The 26,915-nt window shown below is 37.8% G+C and overlaps 1 protein-coding gene across 3 annotated transcripts in view; it reads right to left on the bottom strand.

Annotated features, from left to right (window-relative positions):
• The window catches only part of PPP2R3A (protein phosphatase 2 regulatory subunit B''alpha), a 229,270-nt gene that overhangs the window by 190,176 nt on the left and 12,179 nt on the right, over positions 1-26,915 (bottom strand). For 2 of the 3 annotated variants that reach the window (XM_027091681.1, XM_027091682.1), the window contains exon 2: positions 7,586-7,740. The exons of the other annotated variant lie outside the window; for it this stretch is intronic. The gene's annotated coding sequence lies outside the window, so the exon portion shown is untranslated. The remainder of the gene's footprint in view (positions 1-7,585; positions 7,741-26,915) is intronic. 3 annotated transcript variants of the gene reach the window in all.

Raw genomic sequence — 26,915 nt, 5'->3', positions numbered from 1 at the left:
TCCTCTTTTTGTGAGTGTGCATGTGTATGTTTCTGTGTGAGATTTTGTCTGTATAGCTTTGCTTTGTCCTAGGGTACAGTCCGTCCGTTTTTTTTTTTACTTAAAATATTTTTTTCTTAATAACTACTTTTTATTTTAATAACTTTATTTTATCTTACATAATTTTATTTGATCCTCTTTCTTTCTTTTTTTCTTTCTTTCTATTTTTTCTCCCTTTTATTCTGAGCCGTGTGGAGGACAGGCTCTTGGTGCTCCAGCCAGGCGTCAGGGCTGTGCCGTTGAGGTGGGAAAGCCAACTTCAGGACACTGGTCCACGAGAGACCTCCCAGCTCCACGTAATACAAATGGTGAAAATCTCCCAGAGATCTCCATCTCAACAGCAATACTCAGCTTCACTCGACGACCAGCAAGCTACAGTGCTGGACACCCTATGCCAAACAACTAGCAAGACAGGAACACAGCCCCATCCATTAGCAGAGAGGCTGCCTAAAATCATAACAAGGCCACAGACACCCCAAAACACACCACCAGACGTGGACCTGCCCACCAGAAAGACAAGATCCAGCCTCATCCACCAGAACACAGGCAGCAGTCACCTCCACCAGGAAACGTACACAACCCACTGAACCAACCTTAGCCACTGAGGACAGACACCAAAAATAACGGGAACTACAAACCTGCAGCCTGCGAAAAGGAGACCCCAAACACAGTAAGATAAGCAAAATGAAAACACAGAAAAACACACAGCAGATGAAGGAGCAAGGTAAAAACCCACCAGACCTAACAAATGAAGAGGAAATAGGCAGTCTACCTGAAAAAGAATTCAGAATAATGATAGTAAAGATGATCCAAAATCTTGGAAATAGAATAAAGAAAATGCACGAAACATTTAACAAGGACCTAGAAGAACTAAAGAGGAAACAGCCAATGATGAACAACACAATAAATGAAATTAAAAATACTCTAGAAGGGATCAATAGCAGAATAACTGAGGCAGAAGAACAGATAAGTGACCTGGAAGATAAAATAGTGGAAATAACTACTGCAGAGCAGAATAAAGAAAAAAGAATGAAAAGAACTGAAGACAGACTCAGAGACCTCTGGGACAACATTAAACACACCAACATTTGAATTATAGGGGTTCCAGAAGAAGAAGAGAAAAAGAAAGGGACTGAGAAAATATTTGAAGAGATTATAGTTGAAAACTTCCCTAATATGGGAAAGGAAATAGTTAATCAAGTCCAGGAAGCACAGAGTGTCCCATACAGGATAAATCCAAGGAGAAACACGCCAAGACACATATTGATCAAACTGTCAAAAATTAAATACAAAGAAAACATATTAAAAGCAGCAAGGGAAAAATAACACATAAGGGAATCCCCATAAAGTTAACAGCTGATCTTTCAGCAGAAACTCTGCAAGCCATAAGGGAGTGGCAGGACATATTTAAAGTGATGAAGGAGAAAAACCTACAACTAAGATTACTCTACCCAGCAAGGATCTCATTCAGATTTGATGGAGAAATTAAAACCTTTACAGACAAGCAAAAGCTGAGAGAGTTCAGCACCACCAAACCAGCTTTACAACAAATGCTAAAGGAACTTCTCTAAGCAAGAAACACAAGAGAAGGAGAAGACCTACAATACCAAACCCAAAACAATTAAGAAAATGGGAACAGGAACATACATGTCGATAATTACCTTAAATATAAGTGGATTAAATGCTCCCACCAAAAGACACAGACTGGCAGAATGGATAAAAAAGCAAGACCCGTATATATGCTGTCTACAAGAGACCCACTTCAGACCTAGGGACACATACAGACTGAAAGTGAGGGGATGTAAAAAGATATTCTATGCAAATGGATATCAGAAGAAAGCTGGAGTAGCAATTCTCATATCAGACAAAATAGACTTTAAAATAAAGACTATTACAACAGACAAATAAGGACAGTACATAATGATCAAGGGATCGATCCAAAAAGAAGATATAACAATTGTAAATATTTATGCACCCAACATAGGAGCACCTCAATACATAAGGCAAATACTAACAGCCATAAAAGGGGAAATCGACAGTAATACAATCATAGTAGGGGACTTTAACACCCCACTTTCAGCAATGGACAGATCATCCAAAATGAAAATAAATAAGGAAACACAAGCTTTAAATGACCCATTAAACAAGATGGACTTAATTGATATTTATAGGACATTCCATCCAAAAACAACAGAATACACATTTTCTCAAGTGCTCATGGAACATTCTCCAGGATAGATGATATCTTGCATCACAAATCTAGCCTTGGTAAACTTAAGAAAACTGAAATCTTATCAAGTATGTTTTCCGACCACAATGATATGGGACTAGATATCAATTACAGGAAGAGATCTGTAAAAAACACAAACACATGGAGGTTAAACAATACACTACTTAATAATGAAGTGATCACTGAAGAAATCAAAGAGGAAATCAAAAAATACCTAGAAACAAATGACAATGGAGACACGACGACCCAAAACCAATGGGATGCAGCAAAAGCAGTTCTAAGAGGGAAGTTTATAGCAATAAAATCCTACCTTAAGAAACAGGAAACATCTCGAATAAACAACCTAACATTGCAACTAAAGCAATTAGAGAAAGAAGAACAAAAAAACCCCATAGTTAGCAGAAGGCAAGAAATCATAAAGATCAGATGAGAAATAATGAAAAAGAAATGAAGGAAATGATAGCAAAGATCAATAAAACTAAAAGCTGGTTCTTTGAGAAGATAAACACTAATAAACCATTAGCCAGACTCACCAAGAAAAAAAGAGAGAAGACTCAAATCAATAGAATTAGAAATGAAAAAGGAGAAGTAACAACTGACACTGCAGAAATACAAAGGATCATGAGAGATTACTACAAGCAACTCTATGCCAATAAAATGGACAACCTGGAAGAAATGGACAAATTCTTAGAAATGCACAACCTGCCTAGACTGAACCAGGAAGAAATAGAAAATATGAACAGACCAATCACAAGCACTGAAATTGAAACTGTGATTAAAAATCTTCAAACAAACAAAAGCCCAAGACTAGATGGCTTCACAGGCGAATTCTATCAAACATTTAGAGAAGAGCTAACACCTATCCTTCTCAAACTCGTCCAAAATATAGCAGAGGGAGGAACACTCCCAAACTCATTCTACAAGGCCACCATCACCCTGATACCAAAACCAGAAAAAGATGTCACAAAGAAAGAAAACTACAGGCCAGTATCACTGATGAACATAGATGCAAAAATTCTCAACAAAATACTAGCAAACAGAATCCATGAGCACATTAAAAGGATCATACACTATGATCAAGTGGGGTTTATTCCAGGCATGCAAGGGTTCTTCAATATACGCAAATCAATCAACGTGATACACCATATTAACAAATTGAAGGAGAAAAACCATATGATCATCTCAATAAATGCAGAGAAAGCTTTTGACAAAATTCAACACACATTTATGATAAAAACCCTGCAGAAAGTAGACATAGAGGGAACTTTCCTCAACATAATAAAGGCCATATATGACAAACCCACAGCCAACATCGCCCTCAATGGTGAAAAACTGAAACCATTTCCACTAAGATCAGGAACAAGACCAAGTTTCCCACTCTCACCACTGTTATTCAACATAGTTTTGGAAGTTTTAGCCACAGCAATCAGAGAAGAAAAAGAAATAAAAGGAATCCAAATCAGAAAAGAAGAAGTAAAACTGTCACTGTTTGCAGATGACATGATACTGTACATAGAGAATCCTAAAGATGCTACCAGAAAACTACTAGAGCTAATCAATGAATTTGGTAAAGTAGCAGGATACAAAATTAATGCACAGAAATCTCTTGCATTCCTATACACTAATGATGAAAAATCTGAAAGTGAAATCAAGAAAACACTCCCATTTACCGTTGCAACAAAAAGAATACAATATCTAGGAATGAACCTACCTAAGGAGACAAAAGACCTGTATGCAGAAAATTATAAGACACTGATGAAAGAAATTAAAGATGACACAAATAGATGGAGAGATATACCATGTTCTTGGATTGGAAGAATCAACATTGTGAAAATGAATCTACTACCCAAAGCAATTTACAGATTCAATGCAATCCCTATCAAACTACCACTGGCATATTTCACAGAACTAGAAAAAAAAATTTCACAATTTGTATGGAAACACAAAAGACCCCGAATAGCCAAAGCAATCTTGAGAATGAAAAACAGAGCTGGAGGAATCAGGTTCCCTGCCTTCAGACTATACTACAAAGCTACAGTAATCAAGACAGTATGGTACTGGTACAAAAACAGAAAGATAGATCAATGGAACAGGATAGAAAGCCCAGAGATAAACCCACGCACATATGGTCACCTTATCTTTGATAAGGGAGGCAGGAATATACAGTGGAGAAAGGACAGCCTCTTTAATAAGTGGTGCTGGGAAAAATGCACAGGGACATGTAAAAGTATGAGATTAGAACACTCCCTAACACCATACACAAAAATAACCTCAAAATGGATTAAAGACCTAAATGTAAGGCCAGAAACTATCAAACTCTTAGAGCAAAATATAGGCAGAACACTCTGTGACATAAATCACAGCAAGATCCTTTTTGACCCACCTCCTAGGGAAATGGAAATAAAAACAAAAATAAACAAATGGGACCTAATGAAACTTCAAAGCTTTTGCACAGCAAAGGAAACCATAAACAAGACCAAAAGACAATCCTCAGAATGGGAGAAAATATTTGCAAATGAAGCAACTGACAAAGGATTAATTTCCAAAATTTACAAGCAGCTCATGCAGCTCAGTAACAAAAAAACAAACAACCCAATCCAAAAATGGGCAGAAGACCTAAACAGACATTTGTCCAAAGAAGATATACAGACTGCCAACAAACATGAAAGAATGCTCAACATCATTAATCATTAGAGAAATGAAAATCAAAACTACAATGAGATATAATCTCACACCAGTCAGAATGGCCATCATCAAAAAATCTAGAAACAATAAATGCTGGAGAGGGTGCGGAGAAAAGGGAACACTCCAGCACTGCTGGTGGGAATGTGAATTGGTACAGCCACTATGGAGAACAGTATGGAGGTTCCTTAAAAAACTACAAATAGAACTACCATATGACCCAGCAATCCCACTACTGGGCATATAACCTTAGAAAACCATAATTCAAGAAGAATCATGTACCAAAATGTTCACTGCAGCTCTATTTACAATAGCCTGGAGATGGAGACAACCTAAGTGCCCATCATCGGATGAATGGATAAAGAAGATGTGGCACATATATACAATGGAATATTACTCAGCAATAAAAAGAAATGAAATTGAGCTGTTTGTAATGAGGTGGATAGACCTAGAATCTGTCATACAGAGTGAAGTAAGTCAGAAAGAGAAAGGCAAATACCGTATGCTAACACATATATACGGAATTTAAGAAAAAAAAATGTCATGAAGACCCTAGGGGTAAGACAGGAATAAAGACACAGACCTACTGGAGAATGGACTTGAGAATATGGGCAGGGGGAAGGGTAAGCTGTGAGAAAGCGAGAGAGAGAGGCATGGACATATATACACTACCAAACGTAAGGCAGATAGCTAGTGGGAAGCAGCCGCATAGACAGGGAGATCAGCTCGGTGCTTTGTGACCGCCTGGAGGGGTGGGGTAGGGAGGGTGGGAGGGAGGGAGACGCAAGAGGGAAGAGATATGGGAACATATGTATCTGTATAACTGATTCACTTTGTTATAAAGCAGAAACTAACACACCATTGTAAAGCAATTATATCCCAATAAAGATGTTAAAAAAAAAAACTTACTACAAAGCTACAGTACTCAATACAATGTGGTATTAGCATAAGAATAGACATAAAAAAAAACAACTAAAAGTAAAACTACCATATGACCCAGCATCCCACTGCTGGGCATATACCTTGAGAAAACCGTAATTCAAAAAGATACATGCACCACAGTGTTCACTGCAGCACTATTTTCAGTAGCCAGGGCATGGAAGCAACCTATATGTCCATCAACAGAAGAACAGATAAAGAAGATGTGGTACATATATACAATGGAATATTACTCAGCCATAAAAAAAGAACAAAATAATGCCATTTGCAGAACATGGATGGACCTAGAGATTGTCATACTGAGTGAAGTAAGTCAGACACAGAAAGACAAATATTATATGATATCGTTTATATGTAGAATCTAAAAAAAAAACGTACAAGTGAACTTAATTTACAAAACAGAAGTAGAGTCACAGATGTAGAAAGCAAACTTATAGTTACCAGGGGATGAGGGGGTGGGAGGGATAAACTGGGAGATTGGGACTGACATATGCACACTACTATACATGAAACAGATAACTAATAAGAACCTGCTACATAGCACAAGGCACTCTACTCAATACTCTGTAATGGCCTATATGGGAGAAAAATCTAAAAAAAAAAAAAAAAAAGAGTGGATATATGTATATGTATTACTGATTCACTTTGCTGTACACCTGAAACTAATACAACGTTGTAAATCGACTATACTCCAATAAAATTTAAAAAAAAAGAATATGAGAATAATGAGACAAAAAAAAGAAAACAAAAAAAAACTCTGAGGAAGGCTGGTATGTATAGGGTGAGGAGAATGATTCAAGGAAGAAGATAGAGAATGAATTTCCAAAGGGCAGGAAGAGAACCAGCCAAATATGACATGGAAGTCAAGGGAGGAAAGTGCTACATTCTTCCAACATGCTGAATTCCAAAGATTTTGTGTACCAACAAACATTAAAGCTATACTTTTCTTTTACAGGTGTTTCTCCCTAAATTCATGTAGAAATTTGGGAAGTTAATAAAACCTTAAACAGCATAAATATAATGATGGAAAACAGAGAATGATGTTACACATATTTTTATGTTGCTATTTATGTGTTCTATTTCAGGAAACATCTGGAGCAGAGGGTATGAGGTAAAGAACTTCCTCTGCTTATCTCAAATTATGAAAGGGTTCAAGAAGAAAATGATCCACATAAATCGTAGATGCAAGGGAAAACTGGTTGAATAGCCATGTCATTTAAATGGGACATTTTGAAGTCTGGAAGAAGAAAAATTGTAGAAAAGTGCCTAAAACTTTTTATTTAACAGAATACATAAGGTGTGATGATTCAGAAGGAATGAGTCATTTAGAAATAATAAAACAGTTTGCCTGGAAAACACGGGTGCTCGGTGGTGGATGACTCAGTATGGAAACTGATCCCGAGAGTACAATTTAGAGGAATACAAAAACATATACTATATGTATTTGCAGGATAAAAAAGGAGACCTGGAATATTTTATTTGTTGTGTTCTCTTCAAAAATAGTTGAGAAAACAAATTAAGAAATCTCTTAGAAGGCAATATTTTTCTTGTGCTCAAAGAAATTATACATATGAACATGAAAGAACAATTAATGCTCTAGGTTTAGGGCTAATGTCTTAATGAGACTAAAAGTAAAATAAGAACATCTCATGCAGCATTTGAGCATACAGGAATTAGAAGTGCTTAAAAACTTACTTTTATCTTTACTCCAGTGGAGAAAGAGGAAATGTGCCTGAGGGGAAAAGCACCAGGTGGGCAGTCAGGGGCTCCTCCTCCCAGCTTCTGCTTCTGTACTGACCAGCTCAGTAAGATGGTCAAGTCACTTCCCTCACTGGGATTCGCCTTCTCTTCTGGAAAAATAGGACAAAAGATGGCTCTGGGGTCTAGGGAATACGAGAAAAGCAAAAAATTCTTTCTTGTTTTGAATTACAAAAAAGCTATATATTTACCAGAAAACTATTTTGTATTCTTTGATGTGGGAAGCACAATGAACTGGCTATTAATTTTTAATGCATGTAATTTGCAAAGCTACTGATTTCTTGGAGTACTGGCTCCAAAAGAAAATCAGGAGGTTAAACTTTGACCATTTTATAATTTAAAAAAATTCTCTATACTATATTCCAAAAAATAGTCATCTCTGACTGCTGGTAGTATTTTAAGTTACTTTAATTCATATATTTTCCTTTTCTAAGCCTTTTTCTTATTTTGGAGGAGATTATATAAAAATGAAATCACATTCTGTAAATAAAAATCATTTGGATGGTTTAGAAGAACATATATACAATACAGTTTAATAAACATTTGAATGCTGCCAGGTACTCTTCAAGACAAGGGAACTACAGATCCTATAATTTTGCCTCAAACAGCTTGCAGTGTGAGTGGGCAGAGAAACAGAATATCTTTTACATCAAGGAAGGCACCCCAGACAGGAGGGCTGCCAAGCCCAGCCTGGAGTTAAGCAGAAGCAGTGACTGCAGAAAGATACCTTGTGGACAAATGGAGCAAGGCAGGAGGTGGCCCCAGGAGGCCTGGGAGGTGTGAGGAGCTACTGGGAGTTTGGTGTTATTCCAGTGGCAAGTTTGAAGAGAGGCTTCTAGGTGCTACCGCTAAATGGTGGGGGTTGGGTGGGAGGCAATGTAGCATCAGAGAGTCCCTGAGAGATTTCAGTCGGGGGTGGTGGGGACCAGGTCAGATTTACACTGTGGGTGTATCACTGTGTAGCACTGCAGAGGACAGAGTTGGGGAAGCAAGACCAAAGCCAGGCAGACCAGGCCGAAGGCCTCTGCAGAGACAGTCCAGAAGAGAATCAGTGAGGCTATAAATGAAGGAAGCTCAGAGGCTTATGTGACTACCCATGATCACAAATCTATGAGTACGAGCTGAATGTAAGTTATCTTTAAATCCTGTCCTTTTCTGTAACCCTGTGCAAGCACAAATTCTGGTCAAAGTTGACAACAGATCCTACATTCACTTTTATTAGGTAAATTATGGGTCTTTAAAAAAAAAGGACTATTCATTAATGTATATTAATTACCCAAAATGTTTAGGGCATTATAGAAAACAAGCAAAGCTCCTGATTATAGGAACTTATAAAATAAATGAGACAAAAAAGAATAGATCAATTCATTCAACAGGTGTATATTGGGGCACTTCTGGGTCTTGATCACATTCTAGTGACAGTTCCTTTTAGAACATAATTTTTGCATCCTCCTTTCCTTTTCTGACAAGTTTATTTGGGTACAAGAGAACAGAGAATCTCTCCAGAGCCAAGTGAGCAATTCTAGGAGAGGACCAGGAACCTGGAGTAAAATAAATACAAGCCTGGGTCAGGGGAAAACTTGCTTGAATGGGACAATAAGAGAACGGGGAAAAATCCCAACAGATGGCATGGATGGAGTAAGCAGAGGATGAGCCTGGAATCACCTTCAACGTAGCTTGGATTTGACAGATCAAAGTTATTATTGCTTATTTTTTAAAAAAACAATTTTAATCTTTATAAAAGTAATGACTGTAGAAATAAGACACGACTGCTGGGGAAAAAAAAGAGAGAAATACAAAGAGGAAAATAAAGATCACACCCAGAGATAATATCAATATGAACATTTTTGCCTTTTTTGACTTTCAACACACACATAAACATTCACAGAAATAGACATGGGATTTTTGTGAATATTAATTTTTTAACAAAAGTGAGACAATTATAGTTTATTATCTGCTTTTTCCACTTAATATAGGGAGACCTCTTTTCATGAAAATAAAAATATATACCATACATCTTAGATACATTCCGTGGATATACCAAATTTACTTGTTCAATTCTTTACAAAGGCACATTAAGGCTGTACGATAAATTAGGTGCAGAAAGGAAGCAAGCAGCAAGGAAATGATAAAACTGACTTCAGTTGTGGCAGCATGTTCAATATTCTAAAGGTGGAAAGAGGTAAGACATATGGAAGCTCATGAGATTTTAGTGTTCCAGACATAAGATGAATAATGTCTGATTCTGGAATTCTTTGTGGATGAAGAATTTCCAAAAGGGAAACAAAAAAAGTCTGCAGCCCAACACACGCTAAAAATGAAGTAATTTCAAATTTCACATCTGCAGAACAGATAGAATGTCAAAGACAGCACTCAGACAACTAAAAACAGTGGGTGGACTGCCAGGGAAAAACCAAGTGCCATTCTAGTGATCATCCATAACCACGGCTTTCCCAGGAAGTGAGAGCTCCCCACACTGTGCTCTAACACAAAGCGCACTGAGCCTTCTCATGAGATGCTAGGCCGCCTTAAGACTTCATGGATCCTCTTTGGGCCTCTGTTTCCTCCAGCACTTGGCTGGGCTCTGTGAATTACAAACTGCGCTCGTCACAGTTCCCTTGGAAGCTGCCAATACTAGCCATTTCCCACTGCAACTAGAATAGTTCTGCTGTTATCTGTTTTATATATTGGATGGATCTCTAAAAAATATTTTATTTGAAAAAACAAACATATAGCTAAAAAACATTATTAAAAATCACATGATTAAAAAAATAACATTCACCCTTCAGATTGTTAATCACAAAGGTAAAAATATAAATTTATAATGGACGGATCTGAAAGTTACCACCTTAACACCTTGGTTAAACTTAGAATCACTAATGGTGGGATAATCAGATATGTACCTTCCAATTCGATGTAATATGAAGACTGAATATCATGTATGGATTTTTCTTGCCAAGAATATTTAGCTTTAATCAAACTTTCAGATTTAATGTCCAATTATAGGAAATACAGGCAATAGAGAAATAAGCTACACACCACCATAAGTAAACAGAGAAATTCATTATATGGCTCACTATAAGACAACTGGCCTGGTCTCTTCAATAAGTCAGTATCATGAGGGAAAAAGCACATGTGTGGAGCTGCGTTGGGGGGGGTAGTGGTGGAAAGAACACCAACTATAAAGGCTCTGAGGTGGGAGCATGTCTTGAATATTTTAGCAAGAGTGAGAATGCCAGTGTGACTAGACTTTGACTTTTATTGAGTGAGATAGGAAGCTACTAAAGAATTCTGAGCAGAGAAATACATGATCTGACTTACTTTTTAAACAAGACCATTCTAGTTGCTCTTATGAGAATGGACCACAGGGGACAAGAGTAGAAGCAGGGAGACCAAAAAGGGGGCCAAATTTGCCTCAAATAATCCAGGTAAAAGATGATGTTGGCTTGGACCAGGTGGTAGCAGGGGAAGGGTGAAAAGTCAGATTCTGGATATATTTTGAAACAAGAGCCAGTGGGACAGATGTGTCGGTTTTGTGGAAAAGAGGGAGGTCAAGGATGAATCTAAGGGTTGATTTTTTTAAAACTGTTGTTTGTTTGCTTGAACAACTGGAAGAAGAGAACTGACTTAATTCATACTGGGAAGACTGCAGGAGGAATAGATTTGTTGGTGGGAGAGGGAGCAGCTGTGGCAAGAAGGTCAGTAGTTCAGTTTGGGCCGTTACTTTTGAGGTGCCTACTAGGCATTCAGGTAAAGGTGTGCAGAATGCTATTAAAGAATTAAATCTGGACTTCTGGGGAGAAATTTAGGATTATACGAATTTGAGAGTCATATTTAAAGCCTTGAGACTAGATGAGATCACCAAGGGAGGGAATATAGAAAGGAAAGAGAGAAATATATATAAATATTTATTCCATAATAAATCTTATTCTACAAGATTCTATAGAAATCTCTATTTCTATATAGGAATAGAATACAGAAAGAAACATCCAAAGGCTGAGCTTAGGAGCACTCAAACATGCAGAGTAGTGCTGTCTAATAGAACTTTCTGAGATGATGAAATATTTATATATCTGTGCCATTCATGTGGCTATTGAGCACCTGTAATATGGCTAATGCAACTGAATAACTGAAAACTTAATTTAAATAGCTACATGAGCTAGTGGCTATAGTACTAGACAGCCCAGACCTAGAGTCTGGGGAAGTGAAGGAGAGGAGAGAGAAAAGAAGTGGTCAGAGAGGGAGGAATTGTGAGACAGTTCTCCATGGGTCTCTCGTGTTTCTGTACACATTGCAAGCAAGGCACTGCCTGTCTTGATAGTCAGTGATATAATATTTTATATGATAGTTCCATATGATCTTTTTCAAGAATGTCTGTATAGCAAACAGCCTTGGAAAACTTGGTACTATCTCCCTCTGGAGCAAAGAGAAGGCATGCTTATTGACCATTATAAAATATTTGGGTTCTCTAAGATCAGGTTTTGTTTCTAATAACTCAACTCACTATGTGGAAAGGTGTAGTCTGGCCCCCTTCACATTGTCTCAGAGTAACTAGTGCTAAGGGAACCAGTACAAAAAGACTCCTACTCTGGCTACTGCTATTGCTGTAAGTAATAAACTGTCTTTCATCTCTGATGTAGAAGTCTTGTGTCTTCTACCACTATTCATGGAACTGGCAAGCTAACTTGTTAGCTTACAAATAGGGTAAAATCTTAGATCTGCATAGTTCTTGACAAGTATTTTAAAATAAAGTGAAGAAGGTATTACAAGGAGGAGACAGTGGTTAACTCTGCTCCTGAATGTTAAGTCAGATAACTGTAGAGAAATGTTTTGATGGAATTTTGGGAGCAGAAATATGACTGGCTTGAGTACAAAAAATGAATGGGAAGACAAAAACTAGCAACAGACTACAGACAACTCTTCCAAGAAGTTTTGCTGTGAAGTTTAACTGAAACAAGGCAATAGTAAGAGGGGAAAGTGGAGTCAAGGAGGATTATTTTTAAGATGGGGGAAAATACAAGCATATTTTCATGTATAAGACAATGATTCAGAGAGGGTAAAACTGATATAAGACAAAGAATTACGAAGCACTTATTAGGTTAGCTCTTTCACAGTAAGAGGAAAGAAAGCAGAGGATACGGATACTACTACAAGTAGTAGGTAGGTATGGTTGTGAAAGCCTGTGAAAGCTCTTTTTCTTCTATTTCTTTTCTGTAACTAGGAATCAAGGTCATCAATTGAAAGTGAAGACTGGGGAGGAGATGGTGAACATGTAAGGAGATTGAAGACATGCAATAATCATCTAGGAGGAAATGAAACAGAAAATGACTGGAGAAATCTAGTATGATTGCCAGGCAGCATTATGGGCCCACTTAAGGTTATGATCATTAATTTAATGCAAGCTCAGCAGCATGATTTTACAGGCATGGAATAGGCAAAGAATTGGATTTAATCAGTGCTGTGGTTCAGCCAGGCAAGGCTGCTGAAGTGAGAAAGAGGCAAAAGAACTGAGGATGTATGCAAGGGAGAGATGAAGATGATGATGATGATGATGAAGAGGAGGAGGAGGGGGAACTCCAAGCCTCTATACCATCTCCAGAAATCCTAACCCTTCCACTGAGCCCTGTGGACTCATGGGTAGACAACAGCAAAATCCCCAGGTCCTGGATCTCTTCTCTGAAGCTTTCTTCAACTTCCTTTACCTTCTTATTTAAATTGAAACTGTACCTTCCCCTGAGGATGCTGATTTCCCTGTAGCTCTCTTAGATGACAACTCTTTTTCTCTTCCACACCCTTCAAACATGAGGTCTGGTTGGTGTCATTCTGGTTCCTCATTGCTACTTTCACACCATTCTCCACCTGCCCTCTACCCAAATCCCCTGCTCTGAGTCACATAACATTAGACTTTACAACCCACCACCCTTCCTTATTGCAGGATTGAAGGCTCCCCAAGGTCACTCCCTTTCATTCCTTGATTTTACCTTTTGGTTCATGTCACTCCAACACTATTTCTAGTGTAATTCTTATTGATTTTGACATTCAAATAGATAGTCCGTCTGATGTCCTGGCCTCTTAGGTTCTTGACCTTTTCTCCACGGTGTTAAATATGTTGATCTTGTTTACTACCCTGTCTCAGCCACTTTCTCCCATGATCCTACCCTACACCTTTAGAACATTTAAAAGTATATTTTAATAACCACACATCTCAAGGCCTATCACTTACCAAAAATTTATTGGTGAGTCAGAGTAAGAATACCCTCACTAGGCCTCCACTGGCAGAGTCAAGAAAATGGTCATACATCCGGCATAAGACCATTCTCTGCAGGAATTCATGCCAGCATCATCAGCAGATAATGAGAGCGCAAGGAGGAGAACTAGACATGTTTCCTCTTGAGGACTCTTATCTTGGGCTTGTATTCCTTAGATGCAGGGGAGAGGTGTGTGTGAAGGACTGCGGGAGAGGCAGAGGCATGCTGCTATGCTGACTGATCCTTCTTGTACTGGGCTTGCAGAGGGAAGATTAGCATTACTACACCATCATTTTAAAAGTATTGATATGCTAGGTATTGTGCTGAGCATTTAAACGCATTATCTAATTTAATTTTTATGCCAGCATTGAGCACAGTGTTATCTCCATTTCACAGATGAGGAAACTGAGGCTAAGGGAAGTTAAAAGAAAAAACTTGCTCATATTACATACTTAGAAAGTGGAAAAACTGATTTGAGCACAATTTTCTGTAAAATGGAAGCCCCTCTGTCCATATTAAAGCCAAAGGAGCTGGGATAGTCAGTACCTGAGTCCCTGCCATAATTCCATATTTCTCAACATCTAGAGAAGGAATTGTCTCAAATCTCAGTAGGCACAAGAAAAAGAAAGGAAGGATGGAAGGACAGAAGGAAGGAAGGACGGATGAATATAAATCTATAGAACAGTGAAGTTCTTTGTAGTAACCTGGACAGCAAGAACACAAGTTTTTTTTTAACCCCAATTTTGTGTTTCAGAAACCTTGGAAACTTAATAAATTTATTAGTGAATGATTAAATTGTGACACATATAATATCCATATAAAATAAAATCATAACAGATAAGTTGAGTAAAATTTAGACCCTTAAAAACCAATGAATAATGTTAATGCTACTTATTTGAACGTCAGACTATAAGTATATTACCGAACTTTGTAAGCATAATTAAGACAATGAGCTTGTTCAATAATAAAACTGCGAAATAATTAAAAGCATATTCACAAATGGCATCATATCCAGAAATAGAACTATATACAAGACATGCCATAGAACCAAGCACAAAGCTTAACTTTTATTATTTTAGAACAAGTGACCTATGAGATTAAATCAACAGGAGGGACATAAAAAATGCAGAAGACTCTAAACATGGAAGAGCTGCAAACATCAGGGCAAGAAAAAAATTAATGTAAGTGTAAAACATGAGATTTGATTTGGAGGAAACATAAATACAAAGATTTAGTGCAAAGAGTCTCTGAACAAAAGGAACTTAGAAATAATTTCCATTTATTCATGAGGTATTTATTAAGCATTTATAGCACTGCTACAGTTTCTCAGGAAGGGAAATGATGGGTTTCAGGTGGCAGGGGGATGGATCAGGGAAGCAGAAGCAGAGGTGAGTCAGAAAGCCACTGCAATTTACTCATCCTTATATCCCCAATGTGGAGCCAGTGCACAGCATAAGATAGGAATTCAGTGTTATTTTCTTAATGTATGAACTGTCAGATGCTGTGAAGCACCCCAAAATTCAACTGGGGTAGGGGAACAGGGCAAAAGCCCAATGGAAATATCTACAGGCAAGAAGGAAATGCAGACTATTTTGAGCTGACAACCTTCACGGTTTTCACATGTCCCTCAACAGAATGCACTGCTTCCCCATTTCTTTGTTTCTGCCCTGGATACAGCTTTGGTATCTTACTTATTGAGCCAACTGATCCCTTCTATTTAATCAACCTTGACCTGTCTTAGCTGAAGTTGTATCACAAATAAGATCATTAGTTCATTCACTTTTGCTCCAATCCAGTGAATCTCTGAGCTTGCCCAATGGAAGAGCGTAGGAAGCACTTGTCTGTCTGTAAGACAATTTAAGGCAAAAGGTTGTGGCCCTGTGGGCTCAAGAGTAGTACCTAACTAAATAAAACAACCCTTGGGGTACAAGTCTGAGTCACCACCTCTAGTGGGGCTCTGTGGCCACAATTTCAGCAGAAAATTTTTCATTCAATATAATAATAGGTGTGTTTGGGAGAGCAGGGAGCTGGAAAAAAGGATGCTGAGATCAGACAGGAAAGCAGAACTGAGAACAAGGTTCAAAGGGTGACATGATGGGCATCCGAACCAAAAGGCTAGAAGCAGGTATGGAGGTTGAGCACAGAGTCAGAAATTTGAGAGCAGGAGAGCTGAGAATAAACAGAGTTATCTGCTATAATAGAACAAGTGAGGCTGTTCATGACTTGCTTTGTATTTGCTGGTCATACATGTGGTATGTCAGACTGAGCTGACAGGTCCAAGTCTAGGGTCAGGGCAGCCACCAAGCCTGCCTCACCAACCTGTCATTCAGCCTCAAGTACCCTGAGGGATATGATGAGAACCCTGAGACACTCCCAAAGTTCTTCATTCAGTTGACATTCTGCATGTGGGCCTAAGGGACCTCTGTGTTCCTGTAGATGAGGTCTAGCAAGGGTTTACTTGTTATTAATTACTTACTGTACAGACAGACAACCCAGTATAGCCTGGTATATACACAACCAGAGTACCTTATGGGGGCAATAGATCTTTTTACAGATACCTTGGTAGGTGTCTGTAAGGTCCCAAAAGTGGAATGGCCATCTGACATATTTGTAGGCCATACCCAGGATATAAACTCACTAAGGGCTAACAACCCTATCTCCAAAATCTCTCTCAATTTTGACCACTTCTCATTAGAATCCTGCTAGTCTTGGCCCAAATTATCCAGCTTTCTCTCCTGCACTATCATCATGGCCTTTTAACTGGTCTCTCTGCTTCCACTCTAGCCTCTCCATACTCCAGTCATTTTCCAAACAGCACAACTAGAGGAAAACAAACCAGAGTGAATCACTCTCCTATTTAAAATGCTCCAGTGCTTACCTACTCCATTTTGAACAAAATCTAAACTCCTCTACCATGGCCTAATATAGCTCCAGAATCTGCCTACCACTTCCCTCACCTCATCTTGTACTGCTCTTCCTTGGCCTTTGTTTTGGTTCCTCCAATAGACTCTTCTCCCTTGACCAAGGCCCTGTTTCATTACTCTCTACCCCATTACCCAGTTTACTGTCTGTATCAGCACTTATCAGTACCTGTAATTGTTTTATTTATTGTTTACACATTTACTGTATTTTCCCTGCAATAGAATGTAGGCTCCACAAAGGTAAGGATCCTGTTTGCTTGTTCATCACTGTATCCCAACACCAGTACAGTGCCTGGTATAAAGGAAGAACTTAATGAGGAAGGAAAGGGAAAAGGGAAGGAAGCAATTTGCTAATATACTGCCATTTCTGATTCTTTAGATGAGACTAGACTAGGAAAAAAGTCACCTTTTAAAACTAGTTTCAGGACAGACTGACTGACATCATCTAGGATGAAGAGGCCCTCTTGGACATTTCTGATAACTGCTTATCCTAACCTTCATTTTACTTAATGAGAAGGTTTAGCACATGCCTTGTACCTAAGACCAGTATCCCTGGCCCCTATCACAAATGCCCTAGCACTGAGAGGCAACATACAGAAGACGATCCACTAGAACTGCATGACTCCCTTCCAATACACACTGAGAAAGACTGCCTACCAAAGGAGGATTTATTATTTGTGTACTATGGCTAGGAAATTTCTTTTATACAAGTCTACTCATCAATATATCTCTGGTTCACCTGTAAGGGGGCTCTGTACTACCCTGATCTCCAAACTTAGCTGACACATGTCCAAATCCCTAGAGAATGTATTCCTGTATAGGCATTTGGTTACCAAAGCATCTGAGAACATTCTGTAAACCAGGTCTTAGTCCTTTAAGAAAAGTGACACATCCACACTGATAAATGGGGACCATTAAGAGCTTCTGCTGGTAGTATTATCACTCAGTACATCTACCCCTAGTGGTGTTCCTCCTTATGAATGCCCTTGCTACTACTCACCTGTGCTATGCATGAATGGCTCAAGACAAACCCAACCCCACCACTTTGGAGTGGGAGGACTAGGCCATTTGAATGTTGGCGGTTACCAAGCTAGGTGAGCTGGATGGAACTTAATGGAGCTCCCCAGTCTGATTTGTCATCTGCCTAAACAGACTTTTATCATGACTGTAGCTGGGAAACAGACTGTAGACCAAGGTATCTATCCATACCTTGACAGACATTACAGTACAGGTCTTAGGAAAAATTTTGGTTAAATTCCTAAAGTTTTAATCATTTACTTTATCTCATCTTCTAGGGCCCTCATTCCTGTTGGATGGGAATCAGCTGTAAAGATTATTGGGGAAACAAAGTTGCCTAAGGTTATAGAATGGACAGTGGGTGGTTCACTTTGTAAACTGACCTGATTTTTTTAATTGAAGTGTAGGTGATTTACAATGTTGTATTAGTTACAAGTGATTCAGTTATACATACATATATATATATATATGTATATTCTTTTTCAGATGCTCTTCGTTTATAGGTTATTACAAAATACTGAGTACAGTTCTCTGTGCTATACAGTAGGTGCTTCTTGGTTATCTATTTTATATATAGTAGTGTGTATATGTTAATTCCAAACTCCTAATTTATCCCTCCCCCCACCTTTCTCCTTTGGTAACAGTAAGTTTTTCTTGTCTGGGGGTCTATTTCTGTTTTGTATATAAGTTCATTTGTATCATTTGTTTTTATTTATTTTCTTTCTTTTAAAAAATTTTTAAAATTTAAGTATAGTTGAGTTACAATGTTGTGTTAGTTTTAGGTGTACAGCAAAGTGATTCAGTTTTATATATATATTCATTTGTATCATTTTTCTTAGATTCCACGTATAAGTGCTATCACAGGATATTTGTCTTTCTCTGGCTTACTTCACTTAGGATAATCTCTAGATCCATCCATGTTGCTGCACATGGCATTATTTCATTCTTTTTTATGGTTGAGTAATATTCCATTGTATACATGTACATCTTCTTTACCCATTCCTCTGTTGAAGTGCATTTAGGTTGCTTCCATGTCTTGGCTATTGTAAATAGTGCTGCAATGAACACTGAGGCACGTGTATCTTTTTGAATTATAGTTTTCTCTGGATATATGCCCAGGAGTGCGATTGTCGGATCATATGGTAGCTCTATTTTTAGTTTTTTAAACAACCTCCATACTGTTCTCCATAGTGGCTGCACCAATTTACATTCCCACCAACAGTGCAGGAGGGTTCCTTTCTCTCCACACCCTCTCCAGCATTTATTATTTGTAGACTTTTTGATGATGGCCATTCTGACTGGTGTGAGGTGATACGTCGCAGTTTTGATTTGCATTTCTCTAATAATTAGCGATGTTGAGCATCTTTTCATGTGCCTTTTGGCCATCTGGATGTCTTCTTTGGAAAAACGTCTATTTAGATCTTCTGTCCATTTTTTGACTGGGTTGTTTGTTTGTTTTTTTGATATTGAGCTGTACAAGCTGTTTGTATATTTTAGAGATTAATCCCTTGTCAGTTGCATAGTTTGCAAATATTTCCTCCCATTCTGTAGGTTGTCTTTTTGTTTTGTTTATGGTTTCCTTTGTTATGCAAAAGCTTTTAAGTTTAATTACGTCCCATTTGTTTTTTTGTTTGTTCATTTCGTTTTTATTCCCACTAATCCAGGAGATGGATCCAAAAAGATATTGTTGCGATTTATGTAAACTGACCTAATCTTCCTAGGAAGATTACATTTAGGAGACTATTACACTCTTGTCTTTTTTTTTGTGGGGGCGTACATATTTTATAATCTCCTCTTTTTTTTCAGAGCTCAGGGCACCAATCCATTCCTTCTTAAACAAGTCTTCTCTCCTATGTACTGAACAAGAGATATCCCTACTTCTTAGGGACCTGCCTTGTTCACAGGCAAGGCGGGACAACTTTATTGAGTCACAACTGTTTTCCAATCCCTGGTCAAGTTTAGTTGAGACACTGACTCAAGGTAGGCCAATCATGTTTTCTCTCCTAGGAACCTGGAATTGAAGCACTGGAATACTGTCAATTAGGTGAGAGCTCTGGGTCTTAAAGTCCTACAGAATTGATGGCTGAGACCACTGTTTTGGGGCATCCCACAATGAGCAACATGGCAGGAGAAGCTGGTGTCAAGAAAACAGAACACATATAACACAGAGAGAAAGAGAGAGAGGAGTATGTTCAGTTTCTAAAATTGCAGTGAACTGATGTGCTCCCTGTGTATTTTTCCTATAAATAAACTTTTTACAAATATATCTTTTTTTATGTTATTTTTTATTTTTTTGCGGTACGCGGGCCTCTCACTGTTGTGGGCTCTCCCGCCGCAGAGCACAGGCTCCGGACGCGCAGGCTCAGCGGCCATGGCTCACAGGCCCAGCCGCTCCGCGGCATGTGGGATCTTTCTGGACCGGGGCACGAACCCGTGTCCCCCGCATTGGCAGGCAGACTCTCAACCACTGCACCACCAGGGAAGCCCACAAATATATCTTTAAGTGGATATTTATTCCTTACAACCAATCATTTTCTATGACATGAAAACATACACCTTCATTGATATTCTCTCTCCATTTTTCTTTCAGCTCTTGCTTTCATAATACTCTACTGCATTCCCTCTCCTGGTCTTTCTTCATTTAATCTGTAACCAAAAAAACTTCACCATATGTAATGGATACGTAATGTGTTTTTTTGTTGTTTTTTTTTTTTTTAGCAGCCTAGAGTCTTTTGGACATTCTAATCTTTGATTATAATGGGGCAGTTGAGCAATACATGTGTCCATGTGCCTACTTTTAAGACCAAAGCAACAACATATATTGAAAGGGGGAAATCATTACCCTTCTGAAAGTGAGTGGCAATGTTGTGCTCTTCAGTTAAAGGGCCTCATCCCATGACACATCCTGTCCCTACATTCTGAGGACGGTACGTCTTTTCCAGGCTGGCCATTCTGGATCCAGGCCCAATCTGACATCAATCAGTACAATTTCAGTGATCAGGCCTACAATGCAGATCAGTGTTTCCCAACCTTTCTTGAATAATGAATGTTTTTTAAAAAATAATACTGTGAACCTCCTTAGGAATTTAAAAAATTATTTAAAAAAAATTTCTTATGACACAAGATAAAGGAGTTTTAAGTAAAAATATTTCATCTTAGTTCAGCATATTATTAAAGCTTTATTATAAAGCTCATGTGGCAAAGTCTTTAATTATACTGTTAATATTTAAGGACAAATTTTGACTTCTATTCACAGTAGATGAACTGTTTTATCATGGAAAGAAAATCACATGTTGTCAAATAAAATTGTCAAAAAATTAAAAGATGGATTAACAACCAATATCCTGGGAAAACCATAGTTCGAAAAGGTACATGCACCCCAGTGTTCACTGCAGCACTATTTATAATAGTCAAGACATGGATGCAACCTAAATGTCCATCAACAGAAGAATGGATAAAGAAGATGTGGTACATATATACAATGGAATATTACTCCGCCATAAAAAAAGAATGAAATGCCATTTGCAGCAACATGGATGGACCTAGATATTATCATACTAAGTAAAGTAAGTCAGACAGAGAAAGACAAATATCCTATGATATTACTTACATGTGGAATCTAAAAGAAACATACAAATGAATTTATTTACAAAACAGAAACAGACTCACAGACTTCGAAAACAAACTTATGGTTACCAAAGGGGATAGGTGCAGGGAGGGATAAATTAGGAGTTTGGGATTAACATATACACACTACTATATATAAAATAGATAATCACCAAGGACCTACTGTATAGCACAGGGAACTCTACTCAATATTTTGTAATAACCTATATGGGAAAGAATCTAAAAAAGAATGGATGTATGTATAACGGAATCACTTTGCTGTATACCTGAAACTAAAAGAACACTGTAAATCAACTGTACTCTAATATAAAATTAAATTTAATAAATGGACTTGGCACCAAATGTATATTGAGATGTAGGCTGAAATTTAATCCACATTATAGCAGCCAAAACAAACAAACGTTAAAAACCTGATACTTGGAATTCTTCCATTTTGAGCTTATAAAAATCAACTCTTATTTTGATAATTTGGAGGTTTAGTTTTTTGTTTGTTTGTTTTTTAAATAAATTCATTTATTTATTTATTTTTGGCTGAGTTGGGTCTTTGTTGCTGAGTGCGGGCTTTCTCTAGTTGTGGCGAGTGGGGTCTACTCTATGTTGCGGTGTGTGGGCTTCTCATTGCGGTGGCTTCTCTTGTTGCGGAACACGGGCTCTAGGCGTGCGGGCTTCAGTAGTCGTGGTTCATGGGCTCTAGAGCGCAGGCTCAGTAGTTGTGGTGCCCGGGCTTAGTTGCTCCACAGCATGTGGGATCTTCCCGGACCAGGGCTCAAACCCGTGTCCCCTGCATTGGCAGGCAGATTCTTAACCACTGCACCACCAGGGAAGCCCTGGAGGTTTAGTTTAATCAAGGTAGAAGAAATGGTTTCATGCTGCTCTTTGAGAGAAGTTCTCAGCAAACATATACTTCAGATCTTTATCACCAATAAACAAAAAGCCAGTTGGACAGAATAACCCTGTATATTTTTTCTTTTTCATATTTTCAAGTGTTTAAATCTTTCCTTTTGAGAATCTGAAGTACCTAAACAGAATAAGATCAATGATAATAAAATAAACATCCAGCTATCTATAACGCTAGTTGTATAGTAAGTTGAAAATGAATTCTTTTTAGAGCAAACCTCTTCCTTATTTCATACCACATGGAGTCTCTCAATTGACAATTCATTTTAGAAATGAAATCATCTGAATTTGATTAGACCCCTTCTATGTTTCATGATATTCAATACAGTATCTTTACCTTGCTATTTGTATTTGGTTAACCAACCTGAAATTATTTTCTCTAGAGTAGCTTTAAGAATAGGAAATAGCAAATGCCAATTATAAGCATGTATGAATACACATGACTTTAAACTAAGGCATGCCTGGCTAATGTTTTTATATTTAAAATGATTAAAAAAACCTTTTTATTTTGAGTTAATTATAGATTTCCAGAAGAACTGCAAAGAGAATACAGAGAATTCCCTTATACCCTTCACCCAGCTTCCTTTAATCATGTAGTTTTTTAAGTATTAGAAACATCTTGATATTTCATAAAAATTTTGATCAGATGAATGCAAATTACGTATTTCATAAAGAGCATCTTGAAATAGTTTTGCAGAACTATCATTTTTCATGCTCCTCATTAATCTATGATATCTTGACATGTGTTTCACACATGTTCCATCTTTAACCAACAATCCATTATGAGTACAAATTAAACTATACTTAAAACTAAGAACAACACTTAAAAACAGTATAATGGTCCTTCTTAAACTCTTCCAAACAGTAGAAGAGGAGGGAATACTTCCAAACTCATTTTATTTTATTATTTTAAAAAAATTTTTATTGGAGTATAGTTGATTTACAATGTTGTGTTAGTTTCAGGTGTACAGCAAAGTGAATTATTATAAATATACATATATCCACTCTTTTTTAGATTCTTTTCCCATATAGGCCATTACAGATTACTGAGTAGAGTTCCCTGTGCTATAGAGTAGGTCGTTATTACTTATCTATTTTATATATGGTACTGTGTATATGTCAGTCCCAATCTACCAATTTATCCACCCCCCCCACTCCCTGGTAACCATAAGTTTGTTTTCTACATCTGTGACTCTACTTCTGTTTTGTAAATAAGTTTATTTGTACCCTATTTTTTTAGATTCCACATATAAGTGGTATTATATGATACTTGTCTTTCTCTGTCTGACTTGCTTCACTCATTATGACAACTCTACGTCCGTCTATGTTGCTGCAAATGGCATTATTTTGCTCTTTTTACGGCTGAGTAATATTCCACTGTATATATGTACCACATCTTCTTTACCCATTCCTCTGTTGATGGGCATTTAGGTTGCTTCCATGACCTGGCTATTGTAAACAGTGCTGCAATGAACACCGGGGTGGGGTGCATGTATCTTTTCGAATTATGGTTTTCTCTGGGTATATGCTCAGTAGTGGGATTGCTGGGTCATATGGTATTTCTAATTTTAGTTTTCTAAACAACCTCCATACTGTTCTCCAGAGTGGCTGTACCAATTTACATTCCCACCAACAGGGTAGGAGGGTTCTTTTCTCCACACCCTCTCCAGCATTTACTGTTTGTAGATTTTTTTGATGATGTCCATTCTGACCAGTGTAAGGTGATACCTCATTGTAGTTTTGATTTGCATTTCTCTAATGATTAGTGATGCTGAGCCTCATTTCATGTGCTTTTAGGCCATCTGTATGTCTTTGGAGAAATGTCTATTTAGATCTTCCACCCATGTTTTGATTGGGTTATTTCCTTTTTTTGATATTGAGCTGCATGAGCTGTTTGTATGTTTTGGAGATTAATCCCTTGTCAGTTGCATCATTTGCAAATATTTTCTCCCATTCTGAGGGTTGTCTTTTTGTTTTGTTTATGGTTTCCTTTGCTGTGCAAAAGCTTTTAAGTTTAATTAGATCCCATTTGTTTATTTTTGTTTTTATTTTCATTACTCTAGGAGGTGGATCAAAAAAGATCTTGCTGTCATTTATGTCAAAGAGTGTTCGGCCTATGCTTTCCTCTAAGAGTTTTATAGTGTCCAGCCTTACATTTAGGTCTTTAATCCATTTTGAGTTTATTTTTGTGTATGATGTTAGGGAGTGTTCTAATTTCATTCTTTTATATGTAGCTGTCCAGTTTTCCCAGCACCACTTGTTAAAGAGACTGTCTTTTCTCCATTGTATATTCTTGCCTCCTTTGTCATAGATTAGAAGACCATAGGTACGTGGGTCAAACCCTTTTTATGAGGCCAGCAATACCCTTAATTCAACCAGACAACAACATTATAAAAAAAGAAAATTACATGCCAATATCTTTGATGAACAAAGATGAGATGAAAATCCTTAACAAAATATTAGCAAATTGAAATCAACAATACAGTAAAAGAATAATATACCATGGTCAAGTGGAATCTATTCCAGGGATGCAAGGATGGTTCAACGCCCACAAATCAATCAATATGACACACTGCATTAACAAAATGAAGGATAAAAAGCATATGATCATCTCAATAAATGCAGAAAAAGCATTTGCCAAAAATCACAATCCATTCATGATAAAAACTCTCATCAAACTGGGAATAGAGGAAATATACCTCAACATAAGAGAGGCCATATATGACAAGCTCACAGCTAGCATGAGATTCAACAGTGAAAAGCTGAAAGCTTTTCCTCTAATATCGGGAACAAGACAAGGAGACCCACTCTTACCACATTTATTCAACATAGTATTTGAAGTCCTAGCCAGAGTATTCAGGAAGAAAAAGAAGTAAAGGAATTCAAATCAGAAAGGAAGAAATAGGGCTTCCCTGGTGGCACAGTGGTTGAGAGTCCACCTGCCGATGCAGGGGACATTGGTTCGTGCCCCGGTCCGGGAAGATCCCACATGCAGTGGAGCGGCTGGGCCCGTGAGCCATGGCCGCTGAGCCTGCGCGTCCGGAGCCTGTGCTCCGCAACGGGAGAGGCCACAACAGTGAGAGGCCCACGTACCAAAAAAAAAGAAAGGAAGAAATAAAACTATATTCACAAACGACACAGTATTACATATAGAAAACTCTAAAAACTCTACTAAAAAACTGTCAGGACTAATAAACAAATTCAGTAAACTTGTAGGATACAAAATCAATACACAAAAATCAGCTGCACTTCTATATGCTAATAATGAGCCATCAGAATGAGAAATTAAGAAAACAACAGCATTTACACTTGCATTAAAAAGAATAAAATACCTAGGAATAAAGGGTGCTCAACATCACTCATCATCAGAGGAATATAAATCAAAACCACAATGAGCTATCACTTCACACCTGTTAGAATGGCTATTATCAGGAAGACAACAAGTAATAAGCATTGGCCAGGATGTGGAGAAAGGGGAACCCTTGTGCAAGGTAAAGTAAATTGGTGCAGCCCCTATGGAAAACAATATGGAGGTTCCTCAAAAGATTAAAAATAGAACTACCATATGATCCAGCAATTCCACTTCTGGGTATGTATCTGAAAGAAATGAAAACACTAACTTGAAAAGGTATCTGCACTCCCATGTTCACTGAAGCTTTATAATAGCTAAGACATGGAAACAACCCAAGTTGCTTTTTAAATGGGAAAAACATTTAAATAACTGGTTTATTAATTTCCAAAAAGCAATTACTGATACAGAAACTATTATTGCCTTCAATTATATGAATTGATTCTAAGATCAATTTATAAGCTAATTCTAACATTTCACATGGAAGTGGAAATGTGAAAGAGCCAAGAGAACCTAGGCTGGGGGGCGGGGGCAACAAAGACAAAGTAGTAGCAATATTTTTTCCTTAAACTGAGCAGTGGATAACAAGTGTTCATTGTACTGCTATGCTTTACATCTTACATATGTTTTATAAATATTGTGCTGTAGATGTTTAATTTTTCTTTTTTTTGGCGGTACGCGGGCCTCTCACTGTTGTGGCCTCTCCCATTGCGGAGCACAGGCTCCGGACACGCAGGCTCAGCGGCCATGGCTCACGGGCCCAGCCGCTCCGCGGCATGTGGGATCTTCCCGGACGGGGGCATGAACCCGTTGTCCCCTGCATCGGCAGATGGATTCTCAACCACTGCACCACCAGGGAAGCCTGATGTTTAATATTTTTAAAAAGAACAAAGAAAGAAGACCTTGCCTACCAAAAATCACAATTTATTATCAAGCTATAGTAATTAAAAGTGTGTTAATGTCACAGAAGCAAAGATCAATGGAACTAAATAGAGTCCTAAAACCAACCTATACATATATGAGAATCTATTAACTGATAATTTGACATGCCACTTATTAGAAAAATTATTATTCAAATGGATAGCCAACTGAACAAGAGTCCTCTCTTACACTATTCACAAAAATAAATTCCAGATGAATTAAAGATTTAAATTTTATATAAAAGTATAAGAAAATGTAGGATACTATGTTTATATCTTAAGGCAGGA

Source organism: Aethalodelphis obliquidens, unplaced genomic scaffold, assembly GCF_003676395.1.
Source record: "Aethalodelphis obliquidens isolate GAN/ISIS:26980383/991018 unplaced genomic scaffold, ASM367639v1 scaffold72, whole genome shotgun sequence".
Taxonomy (NCBI): domain Eukaryota; kingdom Metazoa; phylum Chordata; class Mammalia; order Artiodactyla; family Delphinidae; genus Aethalodelphis; species Aethalodelphis obliquidens.
The sequence above is the reverse complement of the archived record's forward strand: the minus strand, read 5'-3'. Positions and strand labels throughout refer to the sequence as shown.